Consider the following 20076-nt stretch of genomic DNA (forward strand, 5'->3'; position numbering starts at 1 on the left):
GTTACTACTTTGACCGAACAGGGCAAGGGCAGAAGACAGTGTCATGAGTGCTGGGAGGGTTGGAACTGTGGAGGGAGGGAGCTGCAGTCCTACCCAGAGGAAGACAGAACCACTGCTGGAACTGAAATGCTGAGGCAGGGAAGCAGCAGGAGGAAGGACCTCCATCTCCCGCTCTCCATCCCCTGGCAGTGCCTCCTACTGGATGAACCCCAAGGGAAGCCAAAGGCGGGGAGCCTAGATGATGATTTCTGTAAGGCTCAGCTCCCGCTTGGGTACAGAGATCAGGGTAGAGAGCGACAGAATGGAGGCAGGGGAGGAGCAGAGAACAACCCAACAACCCCTCAGAGGCCCACAGGCCTAGTGATCCTCAGACACGTGCAGGCAGCAAAGCATGTGCAGATCAGCTTAGTCCTCACACAATAACTTGAGTCTAGCTAACTTTAACTGCACGCCTACCACATGCCAAGCCCTGCTAAAAGCGGGTAAATTGGGAGATGCCTAAAGCATCTCCAAATTAAATTCAACAGAATCCTATATAATTGTATATTTACCATTACAATTTAAAATTGTATATTAAAAGACCTTTTAAAAATTCAAGACCTTTATGCAGTGCTATAGAATGATCTGAGATATATTGTTTTCAAACACAGGAGCACAATGTTGTATGTAATATGCTGCCATTTATATTTTTAAAAGGGAGAAAAAAGAATACAGAGTCTAAATACATGTTTGCTTGTACAGTTGAACAACACAGGTTACTACACGACAATCAAAGATGTTGTGAGGGGTGGCAGGGAGTGCAGAGGACTGACTCTAGGTTATACTGGGGTTTTCAACTGCATGGAGGGTCGACGCTCCAACCCCTGTGCTGTTCAAGGGTCAACTGAATATACTAGTCAGTCTCTCAAAGGAGTCATGAGGAAGTGGTAATGTCGATTGTCTCTATGGAAAGGAAATGGGTGGCCAAAAGAGAGGGTAAAAAGGCATATTGTTTACTTTCTTGAGCCTTTTGAATTTTGAACCATGTGAATATATTATCAATTTAAAAAAATACTGAGGGCTTCCCTGGTGGCGCAGTGGTTGAGAATCTGCCTGCCAATGCAGGGGACACGGGTTCGAGCCCTGGTCTGGGAAGATCCCACGTGCCGCGGAGCAACTAGGCCCGTGAGCCACAATTACTGAGCCTGCGCGTCTGGAGCCTGTGCTCCGCAACAAGAGAGGCCACGATAGTGAGAGGCCCGCGCACCGCGATGAAGAGTGGCCCCCGCTCGCCACAACTAGAGAAAGCCCTTGCACAGAAATGAAGACCCAACACAGCCATAAATAAATAAATAAATACATATTAAAAAAAATAATGAAAAGTAAAAATTTTTAAGTCAACATACAATGGTAACTGCACAGGGTGCGTGGCACCCACAGGAGGGATCTATAGGCTGGTCTTGGGGTGGGGATGGGGTCAGGCCAGGCCTCCTAGAGAATGTGACGCCTGAACTGAACACTGAAAGAAGGCAGAGACTGGCAGGAGGGGAAGGCGCTGAGGCAGCTGAGATGGTTTAAGCAAGAGCACAGAGGAAACGTGGGAGAAGCTTTGCATGACTGGAGCCAAAAGCTGCAGTGGAAAGTGACAGCAGAGGGGGCAGGAGAGCTGGCAGGGCGAGACTGTGGGAGCCTTCTGGACCCTGCTATAAAGTTTGGATTTCATCCTGAAAACGAAGAGTCACTGCACCAACTTACATTCCCACCAACAGTGTAGGAGGGTTCCCTTTTCTCCACACACTCCCCAGCATTTATTTGTAGACTTTTTAATGATGGCCATTCTGACCGGTGTGAGATGGTACCTCACTGTAGTTTTGACTTGCATTTCTCTAACAATTAGTGATGTTGAGCATCTTTTCATGTGCCTACTGGCCAGCTGAATGTCTTCTTTGGAGAAATGTCTGTTAAGGTCTTCTGCCCATTTTTGGATTGGGTTGTTTGTTTTTTTGATATTGAGATGCATGAGCTGTTTGTATATTTTGGAGATTAATCCCTTGTTGGTCCCATCACTTGCAAATATTTTCTCCCATTCCATAGCTTGTCTTTCCATTTTGTTTATTGTTTCCTTTGCTGTGCAAAAACTTGTAAGTTTGATTAGGTCCCATTTGTTTTTTTAAGTTGGTGCAGCCACTATGGAAAACAGTATGGAGGTTTCTCAGAAAACTAAAAATAGAATTAGCATATGAGCCAGCAATTCCACTCCTGGGCACACACACCTGGACAAAACTGTAATTCAAAAAGATACACACACCCCTATGTTCATAGCACTACTATTCACAATAGCCAAAACATGGAAACAACCTAAATGTCCATCGACAGATGGATAAAGAAGATGGGGTACATATCTACAATGGAATATTACTCAGTCACAAAAAAGAATGAAATAATGCCATTTGCAGCAACATGGATGGACCTAGAGATTATCATACTAAGTGAAGTAAGTCAGAGAGACAAAGACAGATACCATATGATATCACTTATATGTGGAATCTAAAATATGGCAAAAATGAACCTATCTACAAAACAGAAACAGACTCATAGACACAGAAATCAGACTTGTGGTTGCCAAGGGGGAGGCAGGGAGGGAGAGGGATGGACTGAGAGTTTGGGGTTGCAAACTATTACATTTAGAATGCAAACTATTACATTTAGAATGGATAAACAACAAGGTCCTACTGTATAGCATAGGGAACTATATCCAATCTCCTGGGATTAACCGTAGTGGAAAAGAATGTAAAAAAAAAAAGAATATATACGTGTGTACACCTGAGTCGCTTTGCTGTACAGCAGAGATTGGCACAGCACTGTAAATCAACTCTACTTCAATAAAAAAAAAGAGTCACTGTAAACTCTGGGGTTAAAGATGGCTTTGAGGGCGGTGAAACTGCAGATACAGAAGCTATTGTTCCAGTCCTTGAAACACGGGTACACTTTATTCCATCAGGTGACCCTAGAACAACTACGCCAGCAAGAAATCCAAAAACGGGCTTCCCTGGTGGCGCAGTGGTTAAGAATCTGCCTGCTAATGCAGGGGACACGGGTTCAAGCCCTGGTCTGGGAAGATCCCACATGCCGCGGAGCAACTGGGCCCGTGAGCCACAACTACTGAGCCTGCGCGTCTGGAGCCTGTGCTGCGCAACAAGAGAGGCCGCGATAGTGAGAGGCCCGCGCACCGCGATGAAGAGTGGCCCCCGCTTGCCGCAACTAGAGAAAGCCCTCACACAGAAACGAAGACCCAACACAGCCATAAATAAATTAATTAATTAACTTAAAAAAAAAAAAAAAAAAGAAATCCAAAAACAAAATCATCTCGAATTACAAAGATGATGTGGCACATATGTACAATGTAATATAGTCAGCCACAAAAAAGAATGAAATATGGCCATTTGCAGCAATATGGATGGACCGAGAGAATATCACACTAAGGGAAGTGAGTCAGATAAAGACAAATACACGATAATCACTTACATATGATATCACTTATATGCGGAATCTAAAAAGTAACACAAATGAATCTGTATACAAAACAGAAACAGACTCACATAGAAAACAAACTTATGGTTACCAAAGGGGAAAGGGATGGGGCGAGGGATAATTAGGAGTATAGACATAGTTAGGATTAACAGACACACACCGCTATATATAAAACAGATGAACAACAAGGATTTACTATATAGGACAGGGACCTATATTCAATATCTTGTAATAACCTATAATGGAAAAGAATCTGAAATATATATACATAACCGAATCACTTTGCTGTACACCTGAAACCAACACAATACTGTAAATCAACTGTACTTTAATTTAAAAAAATCATCTCCAATCAATTTCCCTTCTTAGTCATGGTGAGATCCATGTTTAACACATTATAGGTGTTCAATACAATATCACATATTGACTAATGGTAGTTTATAAGACTAACAGGGGCTTCCCTGGTGGCGCAGTGGTTGAGAATCTGCCTGCTAATGCAGGAGACACGGGTTCGAGCCCTGGTCTGGGAGGATCCCACATGCCGCGGAGCGGCTGGGCCCGTGAGCCACGGCTGCTGAGCCTGCGCTTCTGGAGCCTGTGCCCCGCGACGGGAGGGGCCGCGATAGTGAAAGGCCCGCGCACCGCGATGAAGAGCGGTCCCCGCACCGCGATGAAGAGTGGCCCCCACTTGCCGCAACTGGAGAAAGCCCTCGCACGAACCAAAGACCCAGCACAGCCAAAAATAAAAATAAATAAATAAATAAATAAATAAATAAAAATTAAAAAAAAAAAAAAAAAAAAAGACTAACAGTATTTTAAGATTTATATCTAGTTTTGACATTAACTCAAAGAAGTTCATGTATTTAAACTTTTACTTATATTTGGCCCAAGATGATTTAATAAGTGAGTAGGTTGAGAGACAAGGAAAACCTAGGAGGAGGAAAGCATGGGTTTTAGAGTCAGAAAGCCCTAGATTAGGTTCCCAGTTCAGACTTCCATTCATTTTGTGCCTTGGCAAGTGGCCTAATCCCCTTGAACCTCAGTTTTTTCATCTCTCTAATGTGAATAAAGAAACACCACCACTTGCCATTCTATTTTCTCCCCACCCCCCACCCTCCTCCTCATGAGGCAAGAATGTAAATTAATGAAGCCTAGTTTTCTAAGTGCTTCCACTTAGAAACACATAAAGGAGCACCACATAACTTCCAAGGCATGGTCCAAGGTACAATGTATGCATTACATCCACTGCCAGCTACACTCATCTTGAAGACAGACACCAAAGTCACACATTCATTCGTCTATTCAACAACTTATGAGCTCCCCCATGGTACCGGACATGGTGCTACTGTTGGGGATGCAGAGGTGGGTGAAACAGGCATGGCCCCCACCCTCACAGAGATCATGGCTAACAGGGAAGCAGGTAAAATTAATCAACCCACAAACAAATATAAAATCGCTATTTGTGAAAAGTGCAGTGAAGGAAAAGAGGATGTACGTGAGACAGTAAGGAATGTCATTTCTATGGCGAGCATCTTGGGGCAAGTTCTCTAGAAGGAGAACCTGAAGTGGGGACACTTGTGCAAGTGATTGATTCAGAGAGTGGTCTCTGGAGAGGCCTCTAAGGGACTGACAGCAGCAGAGTGAGGGCGGGGGGAGAATCTGGGTAAAGGTGGGTTTCAGGAGAACTCTAGCCTCAGCCTGATCCTCCCAGGAGCTCTGAAGCTTCCTTTCAGGACCAAATTTTTCTCACCCAGAGGCAAGAGAACTGAGCTGTTTTACCCCCACGTCACTTAATAGTTGGTTAAGGCCGCCCTCTTTGGGGAGCATAACCGCCTAGGCATCTTTCAGCCAGGCAGTTCCCATCAGCCAAAGGCAATTCTCTACAGAAAGGTGCAGGTGTGGGCAGTTAGCAGCAGCCACACCTGTAGTGGCTAAGGAACGTTCACTACCTGGGTGCAGGGGATGAGGCGGGGCTTCAATAGCATCTGCTACAGAGCGTCTGGGGAGGCTTCTCTAAAGAAGTGACTTTTGAGCTAAGACTTGAAGGATGAGTGAGAATTAGCCAAAAAAGTGTATTCCAGGCTCAAGAGATGACATGTGCCTAACGAAAAACAAAAAGATCAGCAGGGCTGGAGAATTGTGCTGTAGAGGAAAGTGGATCAAGATTATTTTGGGGAGAACCCGAGTCATTTTGGATTTTATCCTAAGAACAATGAAAAACCATTGAAAGGCTTTAAGTGGGGAAGAGACATAGTCCTCCCCCCCACCCCCCAGTATGTTCATAGCTCCTTGGACTGGTCAGGAAAGAGTGAGAAGAGGGAAAGGGAAGATGCTGGGAAACTAGATAGGAGGCTGGTTTATACTCATCTGGGCTCTGAGGGATGGTGGTTTCAACTAGGGTGGAATGGGGATTGAAAGGAAAAAATGGATTCAGGATATATTTTGAACGTAGAAGCAACAGAATTCGGTAATGAATTGTCTGCAATGGGGAAAGTTTTATATCTCGATGGAAGATCAAAATAAGGATTTATATTTATACTATTTCCCCTCTTTTGTCTACAGTATGCAAAACACAGGCTCAGAGTCTGGTGTTAAGGGATGTTTTTTTTCCTGTCTTCCCCTGTTAGCTGATAGGGCATACTGAAAGAGACTGACGATAAAGCAAGGTAACGAAATAGCCACTCTGCAACAGCTAACCAAACATCTAGAGACTAAACTGTGTATGAGTTTTCTACAGCGGCACAACAAGTTAACACAAATTTAGGAGCTTATAACAACACCTATCTATGATCTCACAGGGTCCATGGGTGACGAGGCCGAGCATGGCTTACCTGTGTTCTCTGCTCCAGGGTCTCACAAGACTACAATCAACATGTCAGTCCGAGCTGGGGTCTCATCTGGGGCTTGGGGTCCTCTTCGAAGTACACGTGGTTGTTGGAAGAATTCATTTCCTTGTGGCTGTAGAACTCCTGACATCTTACTTCTTCAAGGCCAGCAGAGGAATAGCTTACCTCTATACCCTTTTAAAGGGCTCACCTGATTAGGTGAAGTCCCTCCAGAGCTAATTAACTTAAACTCAACTAATCAGGTGCTTTAATTCCATCTGAAAAAAATCCCTTCACCTTTGCCATATAATGTAACCTAATTACAGGAATGAGATTCCACAGGGAGGAGATTATATAAGGGCATGGGTCACTGGGGGTCATCTTAGAATTCTGCCCACTGCACACTGAAACTAAAAAGAGATCAATAGAAAAGAGTTTGATGCCAGTTTATGGATTTGGTAGGAATTTTAAAAAATACCTTTATCATTAAATTCTACCTCAGGATTAGCAATCTCTATACAAATTTGGTGAAATCAGCCAGGGTTAAGAAGAGAGGGATGCATACAGGAGATCCAGGTAGATAGATAACCAACTGACTTGACTAGCTTCTCTCCCTGGAAATCTAAATGACTGAATTGGCAGATCATCATTCCTATAGTTTCTGAATTGCCTATTCTTTTCTCAGATACCAGATAACTGAGCAAATGTTGAAAATAGGTTCAATTCTTACTTCTGTAAGAATCTTACACCCATGTCTGAAGGATAGCATCTTGTGACTCAGGTGATTTCATACTCTTGCAAATTTGTTTTGAGATCTTTATAGAAGATTTCCCCACATTAAATTAGATCCTAGACTTTGTCTTCTTCATCCCCTCTCTACCAAGCCTGTTGGAGTCTTCTCGTGAAGATTTAGCAAGTTTAAGTCTATCCTAAAGGTAACCACTGGAGTGACTTAGAGCAGAATATTTGTCTAGAAGGCACTGTAGGTCTTCACGACAGGAAAGACAGTCTCTAGGAAGGTTTGTGGAGTGAATAGAGCCCAGGGGCAGAAAGTTTCGGTACATATCAATCCAGTGTGAGTCAAGGAGCACTGAGTGGATAATCAATGGAGAAGAACAAGATGAGGAGGCAGTTCATGATTTAAGAGTCCCAGAAAGACCACTGCGTGTGCAAAGATCATCGCAATTTGGGGTCATCTAGACCAGGAGGAAATGAAGGTGAGGAAGACAGAAAATCAAATTTTGCTAGCATCATAAATGCTGGACTTAGTCTCCTATAGAAGAGAAATGGTGGCCTGAATGGAGGTAAGTGGGAGTTCAGATTTTTCAGAAATTACTTTCCTTCTACTATACTTGATTACAATTGATTCCTAGCTAATAAACACAAACCAGAAGTTTGAGGAATGTGAAGTTGTTTGTATAAAGTGCCCTACATTTTCATCTGCCTCTGCCCTCAAGGACAAACCAGGTAACCTATAAGTATTATACACACAGGCATGTATACACACATTCACTCAAACTCAGAAGCATTCAAAACGTAGAAAAGTGCATAAGAAGGATTTTGACAATAGTTATGTGGGGGCCATGAGCTACATTCCCAGGGATTGATTGTGGCCTGTTCCCATGGTGATTATACATTCAACTCGGGACTTCCTTCCCACTCAGTGTAACCTCCATTAAGAAACAAAAACCAAAAGGAAATAAAGCCAAAGCACTTCAATGAGTCCAGACTGGGTGCAAAGACTGCCAGCATCACACAGCCAGACTCAGGGAGCTGCTCAAACTGCCACATTATACATCTCATAGCACACTAATCGCTCCTTCCTCATTAGGGGGCCATTGTAGAAAAGGCTGGATCAGGAAAGCTTTATGAAACATGCAAAGATTTTTTGCTCCAATTCATTTGCAGTTCCCTTTATTACCTTATTAGTTATGCCCAGATGAACAATTCTAAATTTCCTTTCCTATGTCAATTTGTAAGAACCTCTGTGACTAATACATCTGTGCATGTGTGTGTTTGAATGTGTGATTGTGATACATGATGATTAGTAGATAGAAACAGTACTCTTCCCACACGGTTCCTCACGCACAATACAAATTTTCTTTTGGAAATGTAACCTCATTTTTTCCCTTTAATTCAACTTTTTATTTTGAGATAGTTGTAGATTCACGTGCAGTTGTAAGAAATAATACAGAGAGATCTCACGTACCCTTCATCTATCTGTCCAATGGTAACATCTTTCATAACTGCAATACAATATCACACCCTGGAAATTGACATTGATGTAATTAACTGACCTTCTTATTTCACCAGTTTTACATGCATTCATTTGTGTGTACTTAATTCTATAAAATGTTATCACGTGTGTAGATTCATGTAACCATCACCATTTCAAGATAGAGAACAGTTTCATCACGTCTGGGATCTCTCATGCTACCCTTTCACAGCCATACTCACCTCTTCTTCTCCCTGTCCTTCTCCCCTCCCTGCCTCAACCCCTGGCAATCACTAATCTCCTCTCCATCTCTATAACTGTGTCATTTCAAGAATGTTTTATAAATGAGATCATATAGGACATAACCTTTTAAGATTGGCGTAATTCTCTTGAGGTCATCCGTATTGCACTTATCAAGAGTTCATTCCTTTTTAGTGCTGAGTAATAGTCCATAGTATGGATGTACCACAGATGGTTTAACCATTAACCTATTGAAGGACATTGGGATTGTTTCCAGTTTGGGGCCATCATGAATAAAGTTGTTACTAATATTCATGCAGATGTTTTCATCTCTCTGGGATAAATGCCCAAGAGTACAATCACTGGGTTGTATAGTAAGCACATATTTAATTTTATTTGTTTTAAAACCTGCCAGACTAGGGATTTTCCTGGTAGCACAGTGGTTAAGAATCTGCCTGCCGGGCTTCCCTGGTGGCGCAGTGGTTGAGAGTCTGCCTGCCAATGCAGGGGACACGGGTTCGAGCCCTGGTCTGGGAAGATCCCACATGCCGCGGAGCAACAAAGTCCGTGAGCCACAACTACTGAGCCTGCGCGTCTGGAGCCTGTGCTCTGCAACAAGAGAGGCCGCGACAGTGAGAGGCCCGCGCACCGCGATGAAGAGTGGCCCCCGCTCGCCGCAGCTAGAGAAAGCCTGTGCACAGAAATTAAGACCCAACACAGCCAAAAATAAATTAATTAATTTAAAAAAAAAACTATTTAAAAAAAAAAAAAAAAAGAATCTGCCTGCCAATGCAGGGGACACGGGTTCGATCCCTGGTCCAGGAAGATCCCACATGCTACGGAGCAACTAAGCCTGTGCTCCACAACTACTGAGCCTGCGCTCTAGAGCCCACTTGCCACAACTACTGAAGCCCACGCACCTAGAGCCCATGCTCCACAACAAGAGAAGCCACCGCAATGAGAAGCCCTCACACTGCAATGAAGAGTAGCCCCTGCTCGCCGAAACTGGAGAAAGCCCATGCACAGCAACAAAGACCCAACAGAGCCAAAAATAAATAAATAAAGTAAACAAACAAACAAACAAAAAACAACCTGCCAGGCTATTTTTCAGAGTGACTGTACCACTCTGAAATTTTAGATTCCCACCAACAATGCATGAGAGATCCTGTTTTCTCTGCATCCTCACCAGCATATGGTATTATTAGTATTTTTGATATCTCGTGTTTTTTTAAATTAATTAATTTATGTTAAATTTTATTTTTGGCTGCGTTGGGTCTTCATTGCTGTGCATGGGCTTTCTCTAGTTGCAGTGAGCGGGGGCTACTCTTCATTGCAGTGTGCGGGCTTCTCATTGCAGTGGCTTCTCTTGTTTCAGAGCACAGGCTCTAGGCGTGCGGGCTTCAGTGGTTGTGTATGGCTCGCGGGCTCTGGAGCACAGGCTCAGTAGCTGCGGCGCACGGGCTTAGTTGCTCCGTGGCATGTGGGATCTTCCCGGACCAGGGCTTGAACCCGTGTCCCCTGCTTTGGCAGGCAGATTCTTAACCACTGCACCACAAGGGAAGCCTGATATCTCGTGGTTTTAACTTGTATTTCTCTAATGGCTAATGATGTTGAATATCTTTTCATGTGCTTATTTGCCATCTGTATTTCCTCTTCAGTGAAATGTCTGTTCCTGTCTTTTGCCCATTTTCTGATTGGATTGTTTATTCTTTACTGTTTTGAGCATTATCTACATATCCTAAACACAAGTCATTCATTAGATGTGTGGCTTGCAAACATTTTCTCCCAGTCTGTAGCTTGTCTTTTTACTCTCTAATAGTATCTTTCATCAAGCAAAAGTTTTTAATTTTGCTACATCCCAAAGATTTTATGTTATGTGTTCTTCTAAAATTTTATAGTTTTATGTTTAAGTCTATGATTCATTTTGAGTTAATTTTTGTATAAGGTGTGAGGTTTATGCTGAGGCTCATTGAGGGGGAGGGGGCAGGGGATGCTGGGAATATCCAATTGCTCCAGTACCATTTGTGGGAAAAGGTATCCTTCCACCATTGCATTACTTTTGCATCTTTGCCAAAAATTAGTTGGGCAGATGCGTGTGGGCCTATTTCTGGTTTAAGATAATCACAAAAGATGCAGATGAAAATGACAAAGCTTCAAGAGCCTAGAGAGATGCTAATAAATGTGGAAGACAGATAAAGTATTGTAATTCAGCATAAAGATAACTGTTATCCCCAGTAAAGAATCCACTGATTGGAATGTCAGATGATGTAATCAAAGAGAATTTTCCTAAATGAAGGAAGAAGTGAATCTGCAGATTGAAAGAATATATTGTGTTCCCTGAAATTCTGACAAAAATCACTGAATACACAGGAATTCCCTTGCAGCCCGGTGGTTAGGACTCCGTGCTTTCACTGCGGAGGTCCCGGGTTCAATCCCTGGTCAGGGGAACTAAGATCCCGCAAGCCGTGTGGCGTGCCCACACCCCACCAAAAAAAATCACTGAACACAAAACTACACAATATTAATATATATCCTTAGTTAAGTTATTAGACTTCAAGAATAAAATAATTTTTTAGGTTGTCAAACAGACAAAGCAAGCCATATTTAAAATTGGTAAAAAAGATATGGTTAGCCTCAGACTTCTCCAAAGCAACATTCAATTCAAGAAAATAACAGGGCTATGTTTATAAAATTCTGAGAAAATGAAAATGTGACCCAAGAATATTAAGCCCAGATAAAATATTAGTCAAGGATAAAACCAAAAGCAGACATTCTCAAACATGAAAGACTTAAAGGAATATGATATCCGTAATGAAACTTGCAAAACAACAAAAATAGTGACAATTGTTTGACAATGAAATTCGGTCAATTAAAAGATTAATCAATATAAGAACTCAGGTTTAGAAAAGCCACATAAAAGGACTGGTGATAAACATTGATCCATTTAAATATTATGACCATACCAAACAATTATGGGAATTATAGTTACAGAAGAGAGTATGAATGGTATAAATTTGAGTAATGCAAAAGTAATAATAATAGGGCTTCCCTGGTGGTGCAGTGGTTGAGAATCTGCCTGCCAATGCAGGGGACACGGGTTTGATCCCTGGTCTGGGAAGATCCCACATGCCGCGGAGCAACTAAGCCCGTGTGCCACAACTACTGAGCCTGTGCTCTAGAGCCTGCAAGCCACAACTACTGAGCCTGTGTGCCACAACTACTGAAGCCTGCACACCCTAGAGTCCATGCTCCACATCAAGAGAAGCCACCGCAATGAGAAGCCTGTGCACCGCAACGAAGAGTAGCCCCCGGTCTCCGCAACTAGAGAAAGCCCGCGTGCAGCAACGAAGACTCAATGCAGCCAAAAACAAACAAACAAACAAATAAATAAATAAATTAATTAATTATTTTTAAAAAGTAATAATAATATAACTAACAAAAATCAGGAGGTAGAGGAATGAGGTCAGAGGAAATGTAAGATTTCACGTGTCTTTATCTTTCAAACCTGGAAGTCAAGAGCTACTGTTTAGATTGAAACATGTATTTTTAAATTTTTAGAAAGGATTTTTAAAAATACATATTTTGTTTTAAATAAGAGCTCTGAACCTCTAAAGAAGTAGCTTTTGGAAAATAATATCCCTTATGGTAAAGAAATATTTGAAGTTCAACAATTTCTTCAGTTTCACTTTAGTTTTTTTTTCTATTAAACTAAAGTAAAATTAAATGCTACTACTAATAATACTGAATCCATTTTAATCCTAATACTACTTAATAAATATTAAATGTATTGCTTATTTATACTGAGACTGATTAATACAAATCTGAAACTTTGTCATCAGTCTAGTTCCTGCCGTATTCAAATGGGGTAATTAAAAGAGGGTTTAAGACTATTTACAAAGGTAGGGGCAGGGTTTAGAGAAACCAACAAGGGAGGGTACGGTGTTCCAGAACCAGCAACAGCAGCGGCCTGTATCCACTTAGTCTCAAAGGTGGAAGAGAAGGAAAGGCCACTAGAATGCAGAGAGGGCAGCTGCATGAAGAAGGCTGGGCCCTTGAAGAGACGCATCAACGCCCATCGAGGAAGCTGAGGGATCAATGCTCCCACCTCGCTTCTCCAGGCTTCTGTGTCCTGCTGGTGACTTTCATTGGCTAAACCCACTAAAAACCTGACGAATCGAGCAATCTATGCAGGTCAGCCCCCCTAAAGCCCAGAATAGAGGGGGAAAAAGTGGGGATTGGGGATAAAAGGAAGATACGCAGATACTTTTTAATAAACATAGCATCTGGGGGCTTCCTTGGTGGCGCAGTGGTTGAGAATCTGCCTGCCAATGCAGGGGACACGGGTTCGAGCCCTGGTCTGGGAAGATCCCACATGCCTCAGAGCAACTGGGCCCGTGAGCCACAACTACTGAGCCTGGGTGTCTGGAGCCTGTGCTCCGCAACAAGAGAGGCCACGATAGTGAGAGGCCCACGCACCGCGATGAAGAGTGGCCCCCGCTTGCCGCGGCTAGAGAAAGCCCTTGCACAGAAACGAAGACCCAACACAGCCAAAAATAAATAAATAATTAATTTAAAACTTTAAAAAACCCCCAAACAAACAAAAAAAAAACATAGTTATCTATTGTATCACCCCATTCTCTTAAAATTATCAGTTGAGTATTCAATCAATATAGCTATTTATCCATCCATCCATTCATCCGTTCTACCTCTCAAGTCATATATATGCCTAGAAAGAGACCTGGAATGTTACCCTAATGTTAATGGTGATAATATTTGGATGGTACGATTTGGAGTGTTTTTAAAAATTGAGATGTAATTTATATACCATAGAATTTAGTCTTTTAAAATGTTATACTCAACAGTTTTTAGTATTCATAAGGTTATACAACAATCACCACTATCTAATTCCAGAAAATTTTCATCACCCCTAAAGAAACCCCATATCCATTAACAGTCATTCCTCATTCCTCCCTGACCCAGCCACTAGCAACCACTAATCTACTTTGTCTCTATGGATTTCCTATTCTGGATATTTCATACAAATAGAACATATAATATGTGGCCTTTTGTGACCAACTTTTCTCATAGCATGTTTTCAAAATTCGTCTGTGTTGTGACTTGTAACAATATTTAATTACTTTTTGTCACTAAATAATATTCCATTGTATAGCTACTCCTCATTTTGTTTATCCACTCATCAGATAATGGACATTTGGGTTGTTTTCACTTTTTGGCTATTATGAATAATGCTGTTATGAACATGAGGGTATAATTTTTTGTGTGGACATGTTTTCATTTCTTAGGTATACACCTAGGAGTGGAATTGCTGGGTCAAATGGTAACTCTATGTTTAACTTTTTGAGGAACTGCCACACTGTTTTTCACAGCAACTGCACCATTTTACATTCCCACAATCAGCATTGAAGGTTACAATTTCTCCACATCTTCACCACCACTTGTTACTGTCTGTCTTTTTCATTACAGCCATCTTAGTGTATGTGAAATAGTACCTTATTATAGCTTGGATTTGCATTTTCCTGATGGCTAATGATGTTTAACATCTTCTTATGTGTTTATTGGCCATTTACATATCTTTTTTTTGGAAAAATATCTATTCAAATCCTTTGTCCAACTTTTGGTAACAATTTTGAAATATAATCACATGTTATGTAACTCACCCACTTAAAGTATACAGTTCAATGGCTTTCAGTATATTCATAGAGTTGGGCCACCATCACCACTAACTCCGAAACATTTTAATTACCTCAAAAAAAGAAACCCCATACACTTTGCTGTCAACCTGCGGTTTTACCATTTCCCCCAACCCTACACAACCACCAATCTACTTTGTTTCTCTATATATTTGCCTATTCTAGACATTTCTAATAATGGAATAATAGAATGTATGGTCTTTCATATAATCATTGAGTATACTTCTTTCATATAATCAAGGAATATACTTCTTTCACATAATGTTTTCAAGGTTCATCCATGTGGTAGAACATATAAGTCCTTCATTCATTTTACTACTGAATAATATTCTGTTTCATGGATATAACAAGTTTTACTCATCCATTCATCAGTTGATGAACACGTGGGTTGCTTCCACCTTTTGGCTATTACGACCTATGCCTCTATGGACATCAGTATACAAGTGGGCATATGTTTTCACATCTCAGGTATATACCTAGGAGTGGAATTGCTGGGTCAAATGGTAACTCTATGTTTAACTTTTTGAGGAACCATCAGATTGTTTTCCAAAGTGGCTGTACCACTTTACATTTCCACCAGCAGCACATAAGGGTTCCTATTTCTCCACATCCTCACCACTAATTGCTATTGCCTCTTTTATAAATTTTAGCCATCCTAGTGGAGGTGAAATGGTATCTCATTGGGATTTTGAGTTTGACTTTGACTTCTGAGGGAGTGTAGGGGAGGTGCAGAAATGACTTACAGCAGAAGTGGCCATTGGAGAGCCTAGGAGTATTGGAGGCACTGAACTCCCAGTGGTGGCAGTGTCGTAGGCATCCTGGCCTTCTCTGGTTCCTGCTCATTTTCAGAGCTTACTTCTCCAGTCTCTCCATTGATTCTATGAAGCACAAAAGTTTTTATTTGATAAAGTCCAATTTATCTGTTTTTTTTTTTCCTTTGGTTGCTTGTGTTTCAGGTGTTGTATCTAAGGAAACAATGCATAATCCAAGATCATGATGATTTACATCTATGTTTTCCTCTAAGAGTTTTATAGGTTTGGTTCCTTCATTTACATCTTTAATCCATTTTGAGTTAATTTTTATATATCATATGAGGTAGGAGATCCAACTTTATTCTTCTGCATGGGTGTCTAATTGTCTCAGCACTATCCATTGAAAAGACTATTCTTTCTCCACTGAATTGTTTTGACACCCTTGTCAAAAGTCATTTGCCCATAAATGTGAGGGTTTATCTCTGGATTCTCAATTCTATTCCATTGATTGTCTTTTCTTATGCTAGTACCACACTGCTTGATTACTGTTGCTTTGTAGCAAGTTTTGAAACGGGGATATGTGAATCTTTTAATTTCATTCTTTTTTTTCCCATGATTGTCTTGGCTATTCTGGGCCCTTTGAGTTTCCGTATGAATTTGAGGATCAGGTTCTAAAGTATAAAAAGAATCTAGCTGAGATTCCAATAAAGAGTGCACAGAATCTGTAGATCAATCTGGGGAATATTGCCATTTTAACAATACTAAGTCTCCTGATACATGAACATAGGATGTCTTCCCATTTATATAGATCTTCTTTAATTTCTTTAAATAATGTTTTGTAGTTTTCAGAGTATAAGTTTGCACTACTTTTACTAATTTTTTCCTAAATAATTTATTCCTTGACTCTATTATAAATGGAATTATTTTCTTAATTTCATTTTCAAGCTGTTCTTCATTTTTGAAGGATCATTTTACTAGATATAGAATTCTTGACTGACAGTCTTTTCCTTTCAGGACTTTGAATATGTTATCTCAGTGCCTTTTGTCCTCCATGGTTTCTGATGAAAAATTAGCTATTAACCTTATTGGATCAAGTGTATGTGACAAATTGCTTTTCACTTGTTGCTTTTAAGATTTTCTCTTTCTGTAGTTTTATTATTATGATGTCTTGGTGTGGATCTCTTTGAGTTTATTTGCTTGGAATTTGTTCAGATGTTTAGACATGTAGATAAGTATTTTTCATCATATTTGGGTGTTTTGGATCATTATTTCTTCAAAGGTTCTTTCTCTCCCTATCTCTGTCCTTTCCTTCTGGAACTCCCATTATGTGTATTTTGGAATGTTTCAAGGTATCCCAGAGGATTCTGAGGCTCTGTTCGTTTTCCTTCATTCTTTTTTCTTTTAAACCCACAGACTGTTAATCTCAGTTGATCTATCTTCACATTTTCTGGTTCTTTCTTCTACCTGTTCTTATCTGCTGTTGAGCCCTTTTAGTGAATTTTTCATTTCATTTATTGTACTTTTTAATTCCAGGATTTTGATTAAAAAATAATTACTATCTCTTTATTGATATCCTATATTTGATGAGACATAATTCTCATACCTTGCTTTAGTTTTTTAGACATTGTTTCCTTTAGTTTTGTGAACATTTTAAAAACAGCTTATTTTTTAAAGTTTTTGTCTTTTAAGTCCAATGTCTTGGCTTCCTCAGGGACATTTTCTATTGATTTCTTTTCCTGTGCATGACCATATTTTCTTAGTTCTTTGAATGTCTTGTAATTTTTTTGTTAAGAACTGGACATTTAAAATAATATAATGTGTCAATTCTGAATATCAGATTCCACCCCCTCCCAGACTTTGTTGTTGCTGTTTGCTTTTGCTTGTTTAGTGACTTTTCTAAGTGAATTCCTTAAAGTCATGTGTTATCACCGAAGTCTCTGCTCAACTAGCTTAATGGTCAGCTAATGATTATACAGATACTTCCATAAATGCCTAGAACCAATGAACTTCCCAGTTGTTGAGGAGCTCTGGGTATGGTATACTTTCAACGCTTAGCCAGACAGTTGACAACTGTGCCTTAGCCTTTACCTCCTGCTTGCACAGAGCCTCAAGGTCAGTGCAGTGGGAGGGTTTAGGGCCTTCTCTGGTCTTTCCTGGGCATGTGTACAGCCCTGGGTATGCACACAGCCATATACATGTGCATGGCCTTCCAGATTCCCAGGAATACGTCTGGGCTTTTCAAAGTCTCTATAGGTATACCTCAGAGATATCACGGGTTCAGTTCCAGACCACCACAATAAAGTGAATAGTGCAATAAAGTGAATAGTGCAATAAAGTGAGTCATATGAATTTTTCAGTTTCTCACTGTGTATAAAAGTTACATTTATACTATACTATAGTCTATTAAGTGTGCAGTAGCATTATGTCTAATAAAACAATGTACAGACCTTCATTTAAAAGTTATCTCTTGCTAAAAATTGCTACCCATCATGTGGGCCTTAGTAACATTCAAGATCACTGACATCACAGATTCATCATAACAAATATAATAATAATGAAAAAAGTTTGGAATATTGTCAGAATTACCAAAATGTGACACAGAGACATGGAGTGAGCAAATGCTGTTGGGAAAATGGTTCCAATAAGGTTGCCACAAAACTTCAATTTGTAAAAGTCAGAATATCTGTGAAGCACAAAAAAGCAAAGTGCAATAAAACGAGGTATCCTGTATAGACAGCTCAGGCCCTAGTGTCTCCTTTTAAGCTTCCTGGTTTGCCTATTGTTTGCCCTTTACTGTAATCGACTACCCCCAGGCAGCCACCCAAAGTTAGATAACTGCCTCTAAATATTTTTGACAAACATCCCCAGAAAAAGGCTTTTTGCTTTGAGTCAGGTCAAATAAAGGCAAACTTGCAAGTGAGATCATCCAGGGAAGCATGAGACAGGTCAAATAATTTCAGTTCTCTGGATTTGAGGCCTTGAAGGAACTCCAACCCAATTTTGCCCCCTCTGGTGGCTGCCGGGCTGCTGATTTTCATCTTGGTTGTGGGAGCCTCGTTTTCAAGGCTGCCATGGAGTTAGGAGGAAGGGGTTAAGGATAGAGTTAAACACTGTAAGTTTAAACACTGTAAAGTTAAAGCACTATAAAGCTCCCTTTGCCTATTGCAATTTAGGTGTTTTTATTGCGGGGGAAAAAAAAGAGCTCCCCAGATTACTGCAAGACTTGTTTAATTTCCAGAGTTTTGAAAATGTTGATTCTGGCCATTTTTATTTTTTATTTATTTTGGCCACGCCACATGGTACGTGGGATCTTCATTCCCTGAGCAAGGATCGAACCCATGTCCCTTGCAGTGGAAGCATGGAGTCTTAACCACTGGACCGCCAGGGAAGTCCCAGATTCTGGCCATTTTAAAAACCAGTTTTCTCATTTATTTTATGAAAAGAAGGGAGGATTTTCAGAGGTTTTATTCTGTCATTTTCCCTGACGTCTTAAACTAAGTTTGAATTAAATTGTGCTAAAATTTCCCAGGTGCTTCCTGTGATTATACCTAAATATTTTTGTATATATGTATGATGTTTGTATTTCTTTATTAATGTTAACACACATTTGTTTTAGAAACATGAAGGGATAACCTTGGTTGTCCTTATTATATAATAGATCCTGTGGGCTGAACCTGTGGTTCATAGCAGAAGGGAGATGTGGAGAGAGATGAGTCTGGAAAGATAAGTAGGAGTCAGCTCATGGAGGGACTTATCTTCCATACTAAGGAGGCTTCACTTTATCTTGACCAAGGGAAATTACTGGGGGGTTCTTCATAATGGTACTATCATACTAAAAGTTGCATTCTAAAAAGATCCCTTGGGCCAAAAACTATGACAGTGGGGCTGGAGTAGATTCAAGAGGCAGGAAAGGGGTGTATCAATTGGATGTTGAGAGTAGGGAAAAAGGGACGAGCTGAGGATGCAACTGGGTTTCTGGTTTGGATGTCTGCTGAATGGAGGTAACATTTGCTGGTTTGCATTGAATATACAGGAATAGACTCCTGGGCAAGATAGTGAAGTGCATTTTGGACAAGTTGATATTGAGGTGCCAATGGGATACTCAAGTGTAGTTGTCTAGTCACTGAGTGGTTAAGGGGGCCTGGAGCTCAAGAGAGAGGCCTGGTTGGGTAGACAGGAAAGGCCTCAGGTGAAAGTGGAAACCATCAGGGACAGTGTGCAGTAGAAGAGGCCCAGGCCCAGGTCCAGAACCCTGGGGAACAGCAACTTTCAGGGCAAAACGGTGTGATGTTTAAGTGCAAAGGCTTTGGAGTCACACAGCCTGTTATTAGTGTCCTGACCTCAGGGAAGTTATTTACCCCAGTTTCCGCATCTGTAAAATGAGCATATTGAATAGCACAGTTAGAACAGTGCTTGCGATTTTTAGTTTCACTGAGATCTGTGAATAAAGAGCTGCCCAAGAAGGTGAAGAAGAAGGGACTAGGAGAAGGAGGAGGAGCTCTTAAGATACAAGGAGGAAAGACAATTTCACAGAGATTTACCATGTCAAATTCAGCCCAGAGGACTGTACGATAAGGTCTATAAAGTGTCCATCTTTCAGCAATTAGTGCCTTCACCAAGAGCAATTTCTGTGGAATGGAATGAGCCAGACTGTAAAGTGTTGAAAAGTGAGTAGGGGTCAACACTGATACTTCCCTCCCTCCCCTCACCGCGCCTCTCTCTCCCACTAGAGGCTTCCTCTAAGGACAGTGAGTTATGGATCATATTCCCCTTTTTCCAATCAATTTCGGCCACCAATGGGATAATTTGTTGTACCAGGTTAC

At 40.9% G+C, this 20076-nt stretch overlaps 1 protein-coding gene across 2 annotated transcripts in view; it reads right to left on the minus strand.

The window, feature by feature from the left end:
* The window catches only part of NAPEPLD (N-acyl phosphatidylethanolamine phospholipase D), a 90696-nt gene that overhangs the window by 70060 nt on the left and 560 nt on the right, over positions 1–20076 (minus strand). The window contains exon 2 of one of the 2 annotated variants that reach the window (XM_057549808.1): positions 15245–15379. The exons of the other annotated variant lie outside the window; for it this stretch is intronic. The gene's annotated coding sequence lies outside the window, so the exon portion shown is untranslated. The remainder of the gene's footprint in view (positions 1–15244; positions 15380–20076) is intronic. 2 annotated transcript variants of the gene reach the window in all.

This window comes from Balaenoptera acutorostrata, chromosome 7 (genome assembly GCF_949987535.1).
Source record: "Balaenoptera acutorostrata chromosome 7, mBalAcu1.1, whole genome shotgun sequence".
In the NCBI taxonomy this organism is placed as follows: domain Eukaryota; kingdom Metazoa; phylum Chordata; class Mammalia; order Artiodactyla; family Balaenopteridae; genus Balaenoptera; species Balaenoptera acutorostrata.